We start from the raw sequence: 641 nt of genomic DNA, 5'->3' as shown, positions 1-641 counted from the left end.
AAGGCTCCGCTAGCCCGGGCCTAGGGGCTCCGACAGGAGAGGAGCTGCGGGACGACGAGGCCAGGGATGAGTCCGAGAGGTCTTCCCCCTCCATCGGGACCTGGAGGGCTCCGGAGGGAGAAAAAGGGGGGATTTTCCCCCCTCTCAGGGTGTTTTCAGCTCCTCTCGGGGTTGTGTTTTCCAGGCCCATCGCCTCCCTCCACCCTCCGCTCCTCCGCCCATGCGGAACTCAGTTGCCCAGGCCCCCCTCGGCCCACTGCCCCAGCCCCAGGGTGGAGCTGCCAGGGGTGGATTTGCCCCGGCTCCCAGGGGGAAAGATGGGGAAGATGATGTTTTGGCTGGGAGGAGGCCTCGGGAGGGACGAGGTATGCGCTGCTCTTCGTCCTGCGGCCTAAATTCACCCTGGGGTGGGCCACGCTGCGCTTCGCCCTGCGGCCTAAATTCACCCTGGGGTGGGCCATCTCGGAGGGAGCCGTGGCGGGGTGAAGGGGAAAGGTTTGGGGGTTCCCACAGCCCGGGCCTTCGGGGCAGCGGAAAGTGCCTAGGTGTGAAGTGGGGCGTCAGCGGGTCAAAAATACAGTGCGAAATGGGGGAGAAAAAAAATAAGTTATCCGGGCCGGTGGGGAGCGACCAAGCACCCG

Source organism: Mesitornis unicolor, unplaced genomic scaffold (assembly GCF_000695765.1).
Source record: "Mesitornis unicolor isolate BGI_N332 unplaced genomic scaffold, ASM69576v1 scaffold35451, whole genome shotgun sequence".
Lineage (NCBI taxonomy): Eukaryota > Metazoa > Chordata > Aves > Mesitornithiformes > Mesitornithidae > Mesitornis > Mesitornis unicolor.
This window is presented reverse-complemented; position numbering follows the sequence as displayed.